We start from the raw sequence: 18,508 nt of genomic DNA on the forward strand, positions 1-18,508 counted from the left end.
GCTGTTATTTAAAATGTCCCTCAAATGTGGCGTATTGAACCATTTTTAGTTAACAGTTTCCAGAGAGAGAGAGAGAGAGAGAGAGAGAGAGAGACGTATTCTCATTTTCAACAGGTCCCAACCTAGCATGGTTGAGTGAGCAGGGCTAGTCCATGTCGCAGCAAGTTGCTTCTGTTGCCAGACTTTAAGGAATTTGATGTCCAAATTGTGTAGATCCACTTTCTCCTATGCAGTATCTTGCTGTGGTACAAAGTGCAGTTGGTAGCTACAGGAATTAAGACTGAGTCCCTTTATTGTATGAGGCAAATGGTACTATAAACCCACATAGGGGAATTGACCAGTGTTAGAGCCTCCGCCTTACATACAGAAGGTCCCAGGTTCAGTCCCTGGAATCTGCAGCCCTGTTCTGTCTCAAACAGAGCATGAGGAAGCGGTGTCTCAAACACAGGTGTTGTCCCTAGTTATGGCTGCCAACATTTATCTACCCCATACTGTGTGGCTTGCATGAGAGGTGCGTCTGGACAAGGCGCTAATTGGGCTGTAGAAGAAGGCCAAGGGAATGCAAATTCATCATCTTAACAAAGCTTAATTAGGTCTGGCAATAGCAGCGCTTTGTTCCCAACCCTGCTCTTTGAGCCTCATTCCAGTATCCCCAGGTAAGAACAACCTATGGACTTCTTAAGTGGCTGAGGCACATAGCGACAAAAATACAGTGGTGCCCCACAAGACGAATGCCTCGCAAGACGGAAAACTCGCTAGACGAAAGACTTTTCCGTTTTGGAGGTGCTTCGCAAAACGAATCTCCTATGGGCTTGCTTTGCAAGATGAAAATGTCTTGCGAGTTCCTGCGGGGTTTTTTTCCTTCCCCCCCTTTTTCTAAGCCGCTAAGCCGCTTATCAGCTGATCCGATAAGCCGTTAAAAGCCGCTAATCCACTAATCCGTCAATGGGCTTGCTTCGCAAGACGAAAAAACCGCTAGACGAAGAGAATCACAGAACGGATTCTTTCCGTCTTGCGAGGCACCACTGTACTGGAAGTTGTAGTGTTGTGGTCGGCAACGGGTGGCTCTGTGCCATATATCGTGCGGGTTGCGCTGTGGTCTAAGCCACTGAGCCTCTTGAACTTGCCAACCTAGCAGTTCGAAAGCACACCAGTGCAAGTAGATAAATAGGTACTGCTGTGGCAGGAAGGTAAACAACATTACTGTGTGCCCTTGCTTCTGTCATGGTGTTCAGTTGTGCCAGAAGCGGTTTAGTCATGCTGGCCACATGACCCAGAAAGCTGAAGTGGAGAAACACCAGCTCCCTTGTCCTGAAGCGAGATGAGCACCGCAGCCCATAGTCTCCTTTGACTGGACTTAACCATCCAGAGGTCCTTTACCTTTACCTTTTCACTGCAATTCTCCCATCATCCTTGACCATTTGTCATGCAGGCTGCGGCAGCTGGGAGTTGGGAGTCTAACAACATCTACAGAGCCGCAAGTTCTTCACCCCTGGGGATCTGACTTGCACCCCTTTTAAAACACATTAGATCCCTATGTCTTAGTGTGATTCTGGGGGCCAGCAGCTGTTGGTTGGCACTTATCCTCTGCTCCTTTCCCCAATTTATTTAGCTTCTCCAAGTAGGATGCAGATTGGATACCGAAAGCTGCACTGTTCTGCACAGCACAGAGAGCTTACTGCCCGCAGAGGCAAGTGTGCTGCTCTTCCTTTCTCCTCAGCTTGATGCATTCAGTGCTTGGTTGCTGCATGATGCATAAAGCACTGGAGCTGTGGAGATGGCTCCAGGCACTGTCGGCACTCAGCAGATGGAGCTTGGGTGCCGACTGTGCTCTCCGTAGCCCCAATTAGTGATGGAGAGGAGATAAGCATATGTGACTCCTGTCTCCTCTCTCACCCCTTCCAGCGCGTTGCCAGGATAACCTGGGTCTCGCTGACCTGTATTGCAGCAGGACAGAGAGAGGTATTGCACATTGCATTTGTTTAGAGGCATGTCCTGACGGTGCTTTAAATGCATGCCAAAAAAATGTAGCTCTAGCAAATGCCTGTTTGGCTATGCTTGTCAGGGAGCTAGGATTGAACATAATACAACTGCCTTGTTGGTCGCCAGCCAGACAATTTTGGGATGTCTACAGGTGGGGCATAAGCACAATACCCCTCTCTTGCTGCTGATCTCCAGCTGCTGGTTTTTAGAAGCTTGCTGCCTCTAGTCCTGGAAATAGTATTCGTCCACCATGGCAGGTAATTGTTTGATTTGCTGCTGTGTGTGTAAAATTGACTACAGAACACTAAATAAGATGTGGTCAGTCAGTCTTTTTTTATGAATATATGCAACATCGTTCAGAGATGCCACATGGTGTGGTCCAGCAACTGCACCCCTGTCAATTCACAAAATACATGCCAGGGTAGCTGGATGTTTCCTACGAAGGACGCTGGTTTTTCCTAGGATGGAGCAAGGACTGCACAATATCCTGGCTTTGCAGGTGGGGTCAGGCCAGGAGGAAGCTGGCAAATGCCTCTAACTTCTTGCCATTCAAAACAACTGCCAAATGAGTGTGGAGAGTGCTACAAAACACTGAACAGAACTGCACAATCCCTGATCTGAGTAGTGTCTTGGCTTTGCACATTATTTCTCCTATTTGTGTGTCTCTCTGGCAAACCTAGGCACTGGGATCAGGTATTCAGCTTCTAGTATTCGTTAGGCTTGACTTAATGGTCAGAGTGGTGTGACTTTGCTTAGCCATGGAAGAAACAGCACAAATGACAAATGTCAGCTGGGGCAGTGGCAAGGGGTGTGTGTAATTTAGTTCAACCAACATGTATTTCAAACTCAGCCCCTGTTCTGAGTTGGTGCTTACTCCACAACTAAAAGGGTAGCCAGACTTGCTTTCACCACTGCTACTGCTTCCACTTGACTAGAGTAGTTTGGTTTAGGTAGCATAAGGAGCCCTGAGTAGTATAAGCAAGGGTACCTGGCAGGGGGGCCAACATGAATAAAATATTGGGGGGGAGCTGGTAAGCCCTGCCCCCCATAATCACATGATGGCAATGCCCACCACCTTTTGGAGGGCCTAGCTCCCTCAAATATTTTTTTTGGGGGGGGAGGAACCTCAGCTCCTACAAATTGGCTCCTAATGGTACCTGGGACTGAAGTTGTTCAGCACTGGTGCTTATGAACCCTCAGGGTTAGTTTATGCATTGACGCAGGATCAAGCTGTGAAGTTTTCCCTGCAGAGGCTGTAGCACAGGCTTCCTCAAACTCAGCCCTTCACATGTTTTTGGCCTGCAGCTCCCATGATCCCTAGCTAGCAGGACCAGTGGTCAAGGATGCTGGGAATTGTAGTCTCAAAACATCTGGAGGGCCAAGTTTGAGGAAGCCTGCTGTAGCACATCATGCTGCATATAATTTCAGTGCTCCCTCCTGAAACTTTCCCTTCATTGCATTCTCCTTGTTCACATGACAAATGTGTATGCAAAATGATATTTTTAAGGATGCAGCATGTTTCAATGTATAATACACATTCCGGTGTGATGCCTGCTGCCATGTGGTTAGAATGTCAGCCTGGGACTGGGCAGACCAGTTTGAAACTCCATCAGCCATGCTCCTCACTAGGTGACCTTTAGCTAGTCATCCTCTTTTGACCTATCCTAACCCACAGGGTTGCTAGAAGGATAAAATGGGGGACGGGGGGGAACGGGACTGTTTGCTCCATCTGGAAAGTCTTGGAAGAAAGGTGAGATATTAACCCCATTTGATGTTGTTGTTGTTGTTTACAATCAAGCAGTATATAAAGTTGATCAAATAAATAAATAAAATGCAATAGACAAAAACTTCAGACTACATACCACAAAACGAGCCTCCGGGTAATGTAATAAAATTTTAACTGACACTTTGTAAATGTTTTCTTTCGTCTGGGATAATGAGACAAGTGTTCAAAGTGATAGATGAAAACACAGCTGTTGTTGTTGTCCTTTTGCTGCTATATTTCTTACATTTTTTTTGCCAGGTTCCCCCCCCCCCCTAGTGGCTCCCGCAGCAGATATAAGTATTCTGGAAGCCTTCCTGAGAGCACCAAGCCAGACAGCGTGATGCTCTTTTCGGATTCTCATTGGCTCTTAGCTGGCCCCCTAACACAGTGGGGAGGAGAGAATGAGAGAGATGTCACTGGCCAGCTACTGCTAATTGCATGGTAGGAGCCAGCCATGTTCTTTTGAGTGCAGAACGAGCCGTCAGCTTGAACAATAATGGTTGGGAACTTCAGCATCTCACACTTGTTCAGGGTGTTGAAATAGTTGCCAGGAGCTTTTGTTTGTTTGTAGAGATCTGTAGAACTACAAAAAGCGTAGAGAAAGAGAATAGAAATGTGTCTGGCTCAGATGGTGCAGTGGGTAAGACGGTGAATTTCTGCACCCTTCCAGCCACCTGCCTGTCACCATTTAGCACTAAGAGTACCATCACCACTTTGCGGCTGCGACAAAAGGGTCCATGGCACTCCTACAGGGATGTCCTCAGGGCCCTTCCACAGAGCAAGGCATATGGGGAGAGGGGGGGCACAGAGAATGCCTACACCTCCACATTGCTCTGGCAAATACAGCTTATCAAGCAGGAAACTGTTAAAACTTTAAATAGAGTTTCTTCTGTTTGTCACAACTGTGACAAAGAAGCAGTGGGAGCAGGCACTCTTTAAGATCACTACAACCACAATGCCTTGCTGTGGAACAACTCTGCGGTCCCAGTTTGTTTTATTGTAATTGGATTCAGCAGCTTTACAGTTGCAACTTGCTATTTAATGTATTGCAAACTGCTTTGTGAGAAGATTGTTCTAAAAGGGGGCATTTTTAAAAACCTTGGTATTCTCTATGTGAGCCTGTCCATCGGTTAAGATAGTGTTTGGATACATTTCTCTGGAGGTCTTCCAAAGCCTTTGGATAATGATGGCTGTCAGACAAGGGGCCTTTTCTGTGGTGGCAGCAGAAGAATGGATTTCCCTTCCTAGATGTGTTCACTTGGTACCCATGTTCCTGTATTTTGGCTCCATGCAAAGACTGTCTTATTCTCTTGTTTGATGGCTCTTAACTTAAGGTTACCAGACGTCCCCGTTTCCCAGGGACAGTCCCCGGATTTACAAATCAGTCCCCATACAAAATTCATTGAAGTTGAAAAGTGTCCCCGGATTCATTTAAAAAAATCTGGTTACCTTATCTTAACTCCCCCTTTGACATTTATTGATTGCTGTTTTATAACTTCTGCCCCTGGATCATTTTGTGGCTTCTCAGTCACTTTATTCCTGACATGTCATTGCTGTTCTATTATTGTATTATATTGTGTGGTATACTATTGGTTAACTGCCTTGAGGCAAATGCAAAAGGCAGAGATATAAAACCATAAAATAAAACAAGAGGCAAATAACGTAATTCTGTTTCCCAGACTGCTAAGAGCCACTGTTGTCCAGTGAGAAAAGTGTAACTTTCAGGACAATAAAAAAGTGCCTCCTAAATAATTGATGGCGTTGATTTCCACCTGGTTATGTTGATGGCCACTAGCTCAGACAGCTTGGGGGGGGGAATAAGATAAATTACTGGAAAGCAGATTGAGAATTAGACAAATTAAGAATGAACAAAATTACTGGAAGTTATGTTGGCAGCTGAGGCAGAAAAGTCCCACAGGTACCTTTCTCACTCATCAGCAGCAACAGCAGCAATATCAAATAAATTACAATTTGCTGCCCTTTCATGACACTCAAAATCAGTTTCCTGAGATGGCCCACCTCACTGTGCTTAATGGCAAGGTCTACATGAATAATTGCTAAAATTGAACTTGCATGTTCAAAGGCTGTGAGCAAACAATAGTAAATGGCTGTCTCCAACCTGCCCTGCTTCTGAGCTGACCACCGTTGGAAACAGAGAGCTTCAGATATCAATACGTAATAAACTTAGCCAAGCCTGGCCTACCTACTTAACTAACCCACTCAGCGAAGGAGGGTCTTGATTTCCCCCTTCAGTACAACTCTCAGGCTCTTGGGAGATGCTGTTGCATAATTCCCAGAGGCAGAAGACAAAAAAGAAAAAGGCCCTTCAAATGCTGGGTTTGTCATACGCTAAGAGTAGCAGCAGCATGAGATTTGCAGGCTAGAAGAGCATACAGCTGCAGGGCCAGGAGAATGTCTGGCATTTGTGTCCATCCGTATCCCAGGCAAAGAGGCATCCAGCGGTCCGATTAATGAGCACACAGCAGGGTTCCTTGGCCCGACACTGCCATTGTGAAAGGAAAGCTACCACTTAATATGTGTGTGTGTGTCGGGTGAGACAGGGAGAAGAGGAGGGGGCCCGGGACACAATGGAGCAGAAGCTCACATTGCCAGAAGGAACAGTATCTAGTCCCAGTGGAAGCGAATTGAGAATCATTGAACCTTGGGCCAGCCCCACGGTAAACAGATCCTGTGTTTGGCAGCACAGATGAGCATGAGGGAGCAGGCCGAGCTTCTGTGGGGCCTAGCGGTGGGGTGTCCCTCAAAGGTAAGAAGCAAGCGCAGCAGCAGCACGGAATGGCAATATTTGAAAGCATCAGACTGTATCCAGCTAACTTTTGCTCACTTGGTAGACCCACTGAAATGAGTGGACTTCAGTTAGTCATGCCCATTGGTTTCAAGAGGCCTACTCTGAGCATGAGTAACATTGGATGCAACCCACGGCGTATTAAGCGGCTACAGTGTGTGTTAGAGATCAACACCATCTCCCCTGTTCCCCAAATTAATCAGTAGAGCTGTCAGAAAGTGATGATTCTTGGTTGGGGGGCTCTTATAGGGCTTACCATCATGAAGCCCAGAGAGATGTCTTGGCTATTTGCTGGCTGCACCAGATTTGACGAGAAATAAATTGCAACATGACATTTTCCTCGAATTTGTATCCAGTGGCAGCCTTCCAGGAGAAATGATTATGGCTTTTCTTCTGAAGCAAGAACAATTAGAAACTAAAGCAGACGGTCCTTAGCTGAGATGAATGGGCATAAACTAACCAAGGTTGAAAAAAATACTTGATTCCCGTTGATTTTGACACGAGAGTTACGATGCAATGCTATGCCTGTCTATTCAGAGTTAAGTTCTGCTTACTCAATGGGAATTACCGTATTCCCTAGTAGAGGATGAAAAACTTGTGGCCCTCTGTACGTTGTTGGGCCACTTCTCCCATCAGCAGAGGGACTGATTTATTTAATAGTTATTCATATATTGCATACAGTGGTACCTCTGGTTACGTACTTAATTCGTTCTAGGGGTCTGTTCTTAACCTGAAACTGTTCTTAACCTGAAGCACCACTTTAGCTAATGGGGCCTCCAGCTGCCGCCGCGCTGTTCTCATCCTGAAGCAAAGTTCTTAACCCGAGGTAATATTTCTGGGTTAGCGGAGTCTGTAACCTGAAGCGTATGTAACCCGAGGTACTACTGTATACCGCATAATGTTTTTAGCAACAAACCATGAGCAGTTTACAGAAATTACAGAGTGGAATTCAGCATTGCACTAATACAATTCTTCCTTCAGTGCAAGCATTTCTGCTTGCCAGATGAAACATTCTCTCCTCTCCTTCCCCTGCATGCTGTTCTGGGGGGGGGGGGTCTCCCAGCCCCACAGAGTATATCTGGGGGTGGAGCAGGGGAAAGCCCCATTGTGCAAGCATAAGTCCTTGTGCAGGCTTCCCCTGACATGCTGCGTTAGTGGAAGCCAGCTAAAAAAACCAAACCAAAATGCAATAACTATAATAGATGTCAAATAAATATCAGAATGGAATAAATACATTTTTAAAACCATCATTTAAAACAGCAAGTTGCAACAGAGCGCAATAGCATTCTCAAACAGACCTGCGTAACCAGCTGATATCTTGGGAAGCCTTTGAAGCATCCAGCAGACGGAGCTTCTCAGATCTTTTTTGGGCGAGTGTTCCAGACGGTTGGTGCTATAACTGACAAGGCCCATTTCTGAGAGTTTTCCAGATGGTACGGCCGGCAGGGTCTCCTCTGATGAGCATAAAGTTTGATTTGGCCTATAGCAGGGAATGCAGTCTGCTCGGTACCATCATCCCAAGTTGGTTGGGTCTTTTATATGTCCATAATAAAACTTGGAACTTAACTCAGTGGCAAAAAGATGGCAGCTGCAGATCCTTAAGAACCAGTGTCATACGTGGCCCAGCTAGATGTAGTCAGTAGTCACAGCATTCTGCACTAGCTGCAGCTTCCAAACCAACCAATAGCGCTTAACATTTAATGTGCCTAATATGGTGGGGTAGGAATGTTAAGGTAGGGCTTTACTTCTCAGCAATGACTGGTGGCTTTTGTTTATCAATTGCAAGTGGTCCTTAGAATAACTTTTTTAAAGTATTCTGTTGGGGTCTTGTAGCATGCTAGTCAAGTATTTGCATTTCATCGATTGCTTAGTAGATTGGATAAAAAGCCAGAACATTAATCAGCTAACGATCTTTAATCAGTTGGCAGTCCAGCTTCTACCCCACTTGCACGTGAACAGGTCAATAGGTCATCCCGCGCAATGTTTGCTGTCACTGGAATTGAGCACATCAACGCTGCCCTGCTGCCAACTGGCGAGCAATGGAATTGGGCAGCTATGAGGGGTGTGGTCGTGCTGCTTAGCTCATTGGACTGTCCTACAACCGAAGCTCCTGCTCACCATGGGGAATGCAACGACTTGGCCATCTGAGTAGGAAAAGTATAACTGAGGCAAATCACTGCTACTACAGTTTTAGAGTCTTAAAACTGCTTAGAATAGCAGCAGGGAGGTATTTTAATGGCCCTCCAGATGCTGCTAGACTCCCTACTCTCATTAGTCCGAGCCAGCATGGTCAATAGTCCTAGATGATGTAGTCGAGCGACATCTAGGGAACCAAAGTTTAGCCACCCCTGCCTTAGACTGCCCTAGCAAGGTGCGCTTGAAGTTGGGGAACAAGCAATAGTGGAGGGCATAGCGGGTCTTTGCTAGAGCAAATTCAGTGTCCTCCAGTAGGTGAAAGGAGCATGGAAGGAAATGCTTGCTAGCCAGGTTCTCTCTTGACGTCACTTGGGAACCATGGGAGCTGCCTTACACCAAGGCAGATGATTGTTTTTGCACAGGCAGCATCCTAAGGGTTTCAGACTGGAGGTGTTCCCAGTCCTACCTGGGAAAGCTGGGGGTGGAACCTGAGACTAAAGCAGATGCTGTACCAATGAGCTACAGCCCTTTCCCAAGCAAGAACCAACAACCACTGGCAAACATGGGCAGGTGAGCAAAGCAAATGAACTCAAAACCTAGGAGAGTTGGGGTAGCTTTCAGCCCTGTTCCACAGCATGCTATTTGTTTGCTGGAGAATGTGAGATACTCCCAGAGGCCTCCGACCCCATTCCCTGACCAAGTTTACTTCACCCAGTTTGGCCTCTGAGTCTCAGTTCTGCTCCTGCTATGTGCCCCTCTTCCCTCCCTCTCTGCCGCAGTCACTTCCGATGTCCCGAGACACCGCAGCTGCGGGAACCATTCTTAGCCTTTCCGTTCACCCAGAGGAGCAGCTGAGCCCTTTGTTGGGGCCGGGGGTGGCTTTAATTTCTCTTCCACTCTTTTGAGCAAACAAAAGTGCCAGAGGAACATCTCCTTGGAAGCTGGAGCCCTGTTTAATTTGCAATGATCATGGGCTTGGAGTGGCCCAAACTTAGTTCCAGGGCAAACAAAACAAAAGGTTTCCTTTCTATCACAGCTTTATGCTACAGAACAGAATCTCTGAGATTTTTTTTTTAAAGCAATTTGGCATTCTTAGGCATGTTAACTGTTGTATTATTGATTAATTGTTGGAGTTTATATACCACCTTTCTTCCAAAAATATTGATATAAAAAACAACAGGGTTTGGCTTTTGCTGCCCAACTCCGCATGGGACTCTGAGTCCCCTAAGTCCATGATCAGTCAGAGAAGAATGGATGGAGGCAGGATTCAGTGGAAAGCAAAACATAATTTTCTTGGCCCCGCATCACCATCACACTTTGCATAAGCAACTGCAATATAATTACCATCTGATTAAAAGGATTAAGACAAAACAGGTGACGTTGAGCAGCACCGGGATCTGGTTAGCCATGAGGTCAGAGTGCTGTCCGAAAGCAGCCTTTGAAGCATAGGGTTTGATGGCATCCACTGAGCTTTCTGCATCAGTCCAATTTGGAGAGAGGTCAGAAGCAGCAGGAGCTAGTGTGTTGTTGTTTTCTAAAGTGCTATCTCTTTCTGCTTAGAAAATTCTTGTGTGCAGAACTTAGCCTCCCCCACTACTCCCCATACCCACTCACTCACTAATGAGCCCCAGCTATTCATTGCTATGATGCACCAAGCATGTGTTCTCTCCCCCAGCTCCCAGTATGATGGCTCAGCTGGTCTCCAGGGGAAGCTAAGTAACTCAGAGGCTGTCCTCACACGAAAACATTACCACTCTCTGGACACTGAGCAGACACCTCTGCCCTTTGCTGCCATCCTCTAGGATGCCGAACTGTCTTCCTAGACCTTTCCCCTGCATGTCTTCCTGAGCAGCGAGGCAATGTGTCCCCGAATCCCAACTCAGTGCTCATTTGCTACTAAGATGTAGCACAGTATCTAACAGCCTATCGGCTGACTTAGCACAGCACTAAATGCATTTCCCTTTCCCCCAGAGGCTGGTGGAAAAGGGCAGCATATTGAGAGATCCTTCTTAAAAGGAATTAACAGGCACCCTTTCACTGGGCAGGGGGTGATGCGAGGAGGGCACAGCTCAGATCTAGGACCACATTTCCCAAGCTGGTGTCAACACACTCATTACCTAACTCCCCAGCCATACAAGGGATTTGTGGTCTCTATTACTGCGGCTAATGTGATAAGCTCCCTTTCTTTTGACAGGCTCATCAGCAATAACCAGTTCAGAGCATGATTGTAATGGCCCTATCCAATTACCGAGGGTCAGTCACTAAAAAATGGCACTGGGGGACTAAGTGGTATTTCTTTAAAGTGTTGTTAAAGGCGAGCATTCGGAAAAAGCTTGCGCAGACAATTTCTTTTAAAAAACTGGTGCTTGATTATTTGCTCTGTAGTATCTCTTAGAAGGGCCTACTTGCAGCAGGAGGGGAGGGTTCAGAGGGAGAGGGAGAGACAGAACAAATGAGAATGTGGACTGCAGCCTTTATCCAAGATCCTATGCAGGATGCTCTGTGGCTCAGTGGGATTTTCTTCTGTGGATATCCTGGCGTTACCTGCATTTTTCATGCCTTAAAAGTGCCCACTGAACAGAGGGCTCTGGAACTGAGACACAGGTAACACCTCCACACATACCCTTCCTCTTCTGTCTCTTGTTGCATTAAAAATGCACTCCAGTTCCCATCCGTGCCAGCCAGAAGGGCCAGGAATTATGAGAGTTGTAGTCCAACAATATCTGGAAAACCACAAGTTAGTTCCCCATCCCTGGAATTTCTGTTGTTCATGCTGCAATATGGTATATATATAGAAAGAACAGAGACCTGTCCTTATTTTTCTGCACACATTCTGCAAAGTTACCCCCCAAAATATTTCAGGAATCTGCACACATTTCTTCTAAGGATGTCTGCCCTCCACCCCACCCACCCATTTCATTTTATTCTTTGGAAGCCAAGCTGCCCTGTTTTGATTAACCATCTCATCTATTTCTAATGGGGTCGTTATCCTCCCACCTATGAAGGATAGCTTGTGTTGCCACCAGGAAGGCCCTTTGGAGCCAGGCAGCTTCTGTCTGAGGCAGAGCCCATGTGTCTGGAATTGCATGTGAGTAATGACAAGTGATGCTGGTGGCGCTGTGGTCTAAACCACTGAGCCTAAGGCTTGCTGATCGGAAGGTCGGTGGTTCAAATCCCTGCGAAGGGATGAGCTCCCGTTGCTTGGTCCCAGCTCCTGCCAACCTAGCAGTTCGAAAGCATGTCAAAGTGCAAGTAGATAAATAGGTACCACTCCGGTGGGAAGGTAAACGGTGTTTCCATGTGCTGGCCACATGATCTGGAAAAAAACTGTCTGCAGACAAACATCGGCTCCCTCAGCCAGTAAAACGTGATGAGTGCCACAACCCCAGAATCATTTGTGACTGGACTTAACTGTCAGGAGTACTTTACCTTTATTTAATGACCACAGGATATAACTAAGTTTAGTCCCTGAGGCCTGACATCACCACCAGTGGCTAGGGTTGTTTGTCCTGCTTATACGGGAAGTGGATTTTATGTATATATATAAAACTGGATCACACAAGAGTATACATACCTCCGGCAAGGCAGTATCAGTAGCTTTTGGACTGTTGTGAACTAGGTTGCTTTTATAATGCCTTTTGAGTCTTTGTTCCACAGTTCCCTTCAATTATTGCAGTGGTTTCTTTGAGGCATATGTGCCCGAGAAATAAAGCAGCTTTGAATGGGACGGAGGAAAAGCCACCAGAGAGTGTACTCTCCCTGTGGCACATAGGGGAAGAAGAAGGCAAAGAATGAGAAAAATGAAACCCACAATGTAGATCTGCACATCCCTGAAATTCAGGAATGACCAAGTGAGGAAACTGCCTAGCAATTCCAGAATTAATGGTCTGGAACTTAAGAGTGTGCCATCGTGACCTTGCTCAGAGTCACCAGATAGATTTAATTCCATAGCCTAGATCTTCCTGTAGCGATTCACAATCTCTCAAATCTCATCAGCTGTCAAAAATGGCACTGGTAACCAGAGGAGATAAGAACTCCCCCTGTAGAATCAGCATCCTGCTTCCAACAGCGACCAACTTCTCCAACAATTCTATAGCACCGCCACTCTGCACACAAGGAAATAAAAGCAACTTCCTCTCATAATAACTGTTGAGCATAAAACTAGCAATGTGAATTGTTTTCAATGTACATTTGAACTTTCCCCAACATTGTAGGATTCAAGGGATGGAGTAGGGACAGCATCCAATCTCCAACCCAAATTAAAATAACAACTTCCCAAAAGTAGATATATATATATTTTAAAAAAGATTTGTGTAGCTATTTTGTGCACAAAGACAAACCTATGCAGTGTATGAACATAAGTGGAAGATTTTTGTTTATTTGAAGAACAGTTTTATTTCTTTTTATTTCATTCATTCATTCATTCATTCATTCATTCATGCTTGCTTGCTTGCTTTCTATAAAGCACACACCTAGCAATGATTCTAGTTACAGGCAGGTAGCTGTGTTGGTCTGCCAATAACAAACTTAGTTGGTCTCTAAGGTGATACTGGAAGGAATTTTTAAATTTTGTTTCGACCTAGCAATGATGTCAATCAATCAAGAAGCAAAACATGCCTTCTCATTGCTATCATTTGTATTCAGAGACACACTGCCTCCAACAGTGAAGGTAGAACATAGCCATCATGCCTGGTAGCCTTGTTCTCCACGATTTTATCCAATTCCCAGAGTGGTTCAGCAATCCCTCTTCAAAGAGATCCCTGGGATTGTAAAACAGAACTTCCCTTTGCAGAAGCCAGTCTAATTCTTCTGTGCCAACACTTGCTCTTCTTTATGTTTACTAAGTCTATTTTTAATAACGACTTCCAGCAATTTATCAAGGCCAAACATTAGGCTAACTGGCCTGTGATTTCCTGGCTCACTGCCCTCACCCCTTTATAAAAATTGGTGCTGCGCTGGCTTACTTCCAGTCATCTGGTAAAGATGCTTATTTTAGTTACAAATCTGTTTCTGCTAGATGCATTTCCAGAGGGAGGTATCCATGTATTACCATCACAAATGGGTGGCGTCAATGCTAAATGGAAAGGAAGAAAGGAGGAAGAGACCACAAAATTTGAGCTTGAAATTAACAGGCATTAATTGTCACAACTGATATGCTATGGAGGAGGCAGGTGGGCTCTCCCCCACACCCACTGCAACAGAAATATTGCCAGAAGAAAAAAGATATCCACATATTTAATGTTTCAGACACCTTCCCTCAGGTGTGAACATCTTTTTTCCAACCAGATGTCCTGCATAACACCTGGATAAGGCAGGTGCAATCATGGGTGCAGCCAGGATTTTTATTAGGGGGCAGGCCTTTTGTGGGGGGGAGGGCAGAACCTCAGTTAGCTATGCTTTTTATTTATTTAGGGGGTGGAGCTACCCCTCCCTGCCCATGGGTGCAACTGATGCACTAAAAATTGAGTCTGGAAAAAGCCCTAAAGCAGAGTTGGTGTGTTACACAGATGTTCTCTTTTCCTTAACAATTCAGACCACAACGCTGATCTGCTTAACTTTCTTCAAGGCCTATTAGGTATGGAAGCAGACTTCCAGACCTCACCATAAGCCCATCTGATTCATCCAGGGGTTTCCCAAACTTGAGTCTCTAACTGTTTCTGGACTACAATTCCCACCATCCCTAACCCCGGTCCTGCTAGCTAGGGATGACGGAAGTTGTAGTCCAAAAACAGCTGGAGAGACCCAAGTTTGGGAAACAACGGCGTTCCTTAGTGAGAGGAAGGCCTTGAGCTTGATGACCTCCTGGCCCTTTGCGCCCTTTCCCCGATGCCACTCAAAGAGTACACGTGTCCCAGGAACAGGAGGGCGCCCCCTGACGCGAGGCTCTGGGAAGAATGAGGCGACCTGAGCCTCGGCTGCCGATCTCCCCCGAAGTTGGGGTGGGCGGGGTGGGGGGGGAGAGGAAGGAGGAGGTGGTCTGCGCAGCCCTCCCTGACACCTCCAAGTCTCGCTTTCCTTTTGCGCGTCAGCAGCAGCAACGGCGGGTGAAAACTTGCGACTCCGGCAGGAGGGAAGGTCCCTTTCTGGAGAGCTGCTTCCCTGGCGCGGGGAGAACGCGACGCCCCTCCGACTGCCCGCCCGCCCGCTCGCACCTGCTGCTCCGCGAAGAGGCTCGGCCGCTGTCTCCTCCTCCCCTCCCTCCCTCCGGGCGCCCACCCCCCAGCTCGCCGGTCCCTCCCCCCGAAGCCGGTCACTGAGGCTGCGTTGAGCCGCGGCTCTGGCAAAAGTTTTGAGCGGAGCGCCAGCGCTCAGGAGCCGGCGCAGAGCGACCCCTTGGCGGGGAACTTCCTCGACCCTTTGCCCGGCTGCGATGCGCCCGACGGGGAGCGCCGAGAACTGAAGCCACACAGGCAGGTAGGTCTGGGCCGGCGGCTGAGGGAAGGAGGAGGGCTGCCGTCTTCGCGGGTTTTTCCTTTTCCTTTGGTCACGTCGAGGGGCGCGAGCGCGTGGCGGGGAGATCCTTCAGCCGGTTCCAGGGGGCACCGAAGGCGCTTTTCTGGGCTCGCTGGGGGCGGCGGTGTGGAAGAGGGCTCTCCCCCCCCCCTTCATCTCCCTGTCAGCCTCAGGCATAGCTGTCAACGTTTCCCTTTTCTTGCGAGGAATCCTATTCGGAACAAGGGAATTTCCCTTAAAAAGGGGCAAACGCTGACAGCTGTGGCCTCGGGTTCCCCGCGGTGAACGGGATGGAGCTGAGCACGTGCAACAGCCAGCCTCGTCCCTGCCTTGCGCCCCGGGGAGGCGAGGCGACAACGGCCTCGGTCCGGGGCGTCCACACGGCAGCCGAATATAGCGGGACAGCTTTGTCGAGGAGGGTTAGAGGAAGGGACTTCTGGAGAGCTCCGTCGGTTAGAACGTGGTGCTGGTAACAGCAAGGTCTCAGGTTCAGTCCCCATATGGGATAGCTATACATTCCTGCACTGGAGGGTGGGGGATTGGGCTAGTTGATCCTTGGTGTCCCTTCCAACTCTACAGTTCTATGATTCTGCAACTGTTAAAAGGGGAGCAGCGTCCTCTCCCGAGAGGTCAGGGACCCGCATTGAAGCCAAGTATATAGTCAACTTGGGCACAATTTCTAGCAAGCCTGTTAGAATATGCCACGCACCACCCAGTTTGCCTTGCTGGCTTGCTAGTCTGTGGTAAGGTTGCCATATTTCATAAAGTAAAAAAACAGGACACCCCGAAAGACATCAATTCTGCCTTTGTAATGTCCTGGGAAATCCGGACATATAGCACACAAGGTAATCCTTGACCAGATAACCATACACATACGTGTCAGTCAAGGACCCCTTTAGCTACTTCTTAAGAGCAATACAATTTTTCTCCCTTCCCAAGAGCAAACAGTATCAGGTATGACTTCCAACTTCCCTTTGATCAACAACGGATGCAGCAAAACGAGATGATCCCAAATTACTCTGCCAAATAAAGAATGCTTGAAGGTAACCAGGAGTGGTTTCCAGGTGGAAGGGCTGTGAGCTCAGTTCATTCTGGTACTCCAAATTAATTCCCTGGATCTGAATTATTTAATGCTACACTGACTCCACTTGGTGGATCTTGTGGGTTCCCGTTAAACCACCACCACCACCACCAAGCACATCCTGCAAGCCTGAGGTCTGACCAGCCCTGAATTAGATAGTGCCTTGTTCTCTAGTCCACAGTTCATGGGCATAGCCAAGGGGGGGGTGTCAGGGGGGCAGCTGTCCCCCATGATCAATAAAAATATTTAACTAACTAAGGTTCTGCCCCCCCCAACAAAAATCCTGGCTACACCCATGCCACAGTTTTTTGATGCCCTTTGCTTTGAAAACCCAAACAGGAGAATTGCATCAGTTGCACAGGGAACCTCTGGATTTTGGGAAGAGAAAGTGTGGGGCAGTAGTAGTTGGAGAACACTGCATGGATGAGGGGGAATGAAAGGAGGCACAAAGGGGTTCACAAGTCACATTAAGCCAAGGCATGGAAGGGGCCACTGAGAAAGGGGGCACGTATACCCACCATGGTGTTGTGCCTATGGCTAGGCGTGTGTGTGTGTGTGTACCATAGCTGCCAACTTTTTTCTTGCAAGGAATCCTATTCAGAATAAGGGAATTTCCCTTTAAAAAATGGAAAAGTTGACAGCTATGGTGTGTACACACACACACACACACACATATATACATATACATATACACAGTACATACAGTTCCTCTTCTGCCCTGCTTCTCCTCCTCCTCCATGCTAGTATCACATCACAGGGCTATGTTCTTGTCTCCTGCCCACAGCCTCCTGCAGACACCCAGCCACACAATCAGTCACGTAACACCTAGCAGAACTTGAACCTAATTAATACTAATGGCAATCTGCTATGTGTGCAGGAGAAAAGGTGGCAGAGGGGAGAGTGTGTGTGCCTGTTGAATGGACAAACACATGCCCCGTGTGAACTGTAACCCAAAGGTGAAAAAAACAACTCCGGAGACGACAGCCAATTGGTTAAAAAAATTCTTTTTACTTTATGTATGACTGGGATAGCTCAGTTGGTTAGAACAGGAGACTCTTATGCTCTGGGTGGTGGGTTCGACCCACATGTTGGGCAAAAAGATACCTGCATGGAAATTCTGTTTCTTCCTTAGAATCATCGAGTTCGAAGGGACCACAAGGGTCATCTAGTCCATGACCCTTTTGGTCCCTTTGAACTCTGATTCTAAGTAAGAAACAGAATTGGAACGGCCACTTTTACAATATATAAGGACCCAAGGCACAGGATTGTTTGTTTTAATGTGTTACGCACTGTATTGCAAAATCACAAAATGTCCATATGAAAATCTCTGGTTAATGTGACACACTGCTAAACAACAAACAGATCTGGAAGCCCAGCAGGTTCAGTGAATACTGAACTTAAGCTTGGTTATACCCATCTCTGCAAAAGTGGGGTGAACATTGGTGCACAAGGCATAAGGGAGATTAATAATGTACTGTATACTGGTCCAGTTACCTATTCAGGCAAATCTGTCCTAAACGCTTGGCATGTGTGGTATAATCCTACATTGGCAACTTGGGGAAGTTAGGAAGGATAAGTAGAAGGATTTTCCCCTACAGATGTTGTTGTTGTTCAAATAGGAGGTGTAAAAATGGTATCCAGTGTATAAATGAACTTCTAAAGATTTATATTTAGGAATGGATTGGTTCAGAGTCCACCCTACCCTGCTTGGGATTACTGTTAACGTTATTGCTGTAAACACACGATCTTATGCAAAACTCACTAAATTGCCTATACCAAGAGTAGTGTGTGGCACTCACCAAGGTAGGATAATTGCAGGACACCAGATATAACAATCCCAAGCAAGCCTGACTTTTGCCTTTCTCTTGCTACGATGGACAGCGTTGGGTTAACTGCCTTGCTTTGGGTACATTGCTGGTGAGGACAGAATTGCAGCCTGTGGGGATCTGGCTCCTCCAGTGTCACTAGTGAGGCAGGATAGGAACCAAAAGAGACTTGTAGCAGCAATCATGGCAGTCTCTTAGTGTGTGCACGAGGAGTAGAAATCGCTTCCTATTGGCTTTCAGGGTTAGTTCTGACCTCTGATCCTTATGTACAAACCCAGAACAGCAGTGGGGTTTAGGTAACAGCCCCGCTTCTCGCTAGATTCAGTTTCCCTTGTTTGAGTGTGACGACATGTACAGCAAATTCTTGGAAAAGCTGCATGGGAGCAGACAGTCTCCCTTTAATTAACCTCTTGGTTCTATATCATGGAATGGAGCATTGAGATGACCTTTCTTAAAAT

At 46.9% G+C, this 18,508-nt stretch overlaps 1 protein-coding gene and 1 long non-coding RNA gene across 2 annotated transcripts in view; one reads left to right on the top strand and one right to left on the bottom strand.

Moving 5' to 3' along the window:
* Positions 1-3,851: 3,851 nt before the first annotated feature.
* LOC309526988 lies at positions 3,852-7,057 on the bottom strand. The gene is made up of 2 exons (XR_014217039.1): positions 6,811-7,057; positions 3,852-4,331 (listed from the first exon to the last, which is right to left on the bottom strand). It is a non-coding gene; the product is annotated as an uncharacterized lncRNA (long non-coding RNA).
* A 7,913-nt stretch (positions 7,058-14,970) lies between these two features.
* The window catches only part of GCGR (glucagon receptor), a 43,220-nt gene continuing 39,682 nt past the window's right edge, over positions 14,971-18,508 (top strand). Inside the window, exon 1 of the mRNA XM_082211094.1 lies at positions 14,971-15,104. The gene's annotated coding sequence lies outside the window, so the exon portion shown is untranslated. The remainder of the gene's footprint in view (positions 15,105-18,508) is intronic.

Source organism: Podarcis vaucheri (genome assembly GCF_965113315.1).
Source record: "Podarcis vaucheri genome assembly, chromosome: 2".
NCBI classification, from domain to species: Eukaryota; Metazoa; Chordata; class Lepidosauria; order Squamata; family Lacertidae; genus Podarcis; species Podarcis vaucheri.